Raw genomic sequence first — 999 nt, forward strand, 5'->3', positions numbered from 1 at the left:
AACTTTTACTTTAGATCCTAAAGAATTGTTGTCTTAAAGGATAAGTTTTTATATATTTTATTATAAAAAATTATTGCCTTAAATGGGTAGAAGCATGAAAATTTCCTACCCGGGATTTTTTTTAAAACAGAAAGCCAAGGAGCACCTGTATACTTTTATCAGAAGGATCTAGAATTCCTGAGGATAATTTAGATGAGAAGTTTTTTGAAATATCAGATTTTGATATGGAAGCAGTAACAGAGGTTGTTGAGAAACTCCTAGCCACGATTTTAAAGTTGTAACAAGTATTTGATTTTTAAACATTGTTTATTGTTTTAAAATGTGTTATTAGAAATTATGGTACTTTATTTGAATGTGCATTGTGAACCTGCTATTTTGTAAAACCCATTTAAACTCACAGGAAGTGAATCTCATTTTTGAGAAAAACCCTTCAATAGTTCTAAGCTATATATATTTTGATTTTTAAAACATTCTTTTTTAATTAGAGCAATTGATTTTTCCTTTTTCTCATCTTATACTGGAAGTACATATATAATCATTATTGATTTTTTTTATTTTACAGTGATATAAGCTTAATGCAAATACCTGAAGAGCCTGAGACTATGGGACTGTGATTTAATGCCTCTCTGTCTGATTCCAGGAGAAGTGCCAAGCCACATGGTCAAGGAGATTTGACTGAGAATCTGGATAGATTTCAGAAATCCTATTGCCAATAGTGAAGGGCTTGAAAATTGGGGTTTAAGTCCTGGAGTCCCAGTATTTTCTAAAACTTTAGAAGACGTGGGTCCCCTCAACTTAAATTCCTAGTGAAGCACCTAAGATTGGTTATTTATTTGGCTCACTTCCCTGAAAAGTTGATGGTAAATCAGATCAGAGAGAGACGTTTCCCTTATTCCTCAATATATATAGAGAGAATGGCAATTTTCTATAAGTCCTGGCCCTGAATGGGTAATAGCAAACTGCTTAAATCACTTTCATTGGGCCTTGATTCAAAGGCCT

This window comes from Gracilinanus agilis, chromosome 4 (genome assembly GCF_016433145.1).
Source record: "Gracilinanus agilis isolate LMUSP501 chromosome 4, AgileGrace, whole genome shotgun sequence".
Taxonomy (NCBI): Eukaryota; Metazoa; Chordata; class Mammalia; order Didelphimorphia; family Didelphidae; genus Gracilinanus; species Gracilinanus agilis.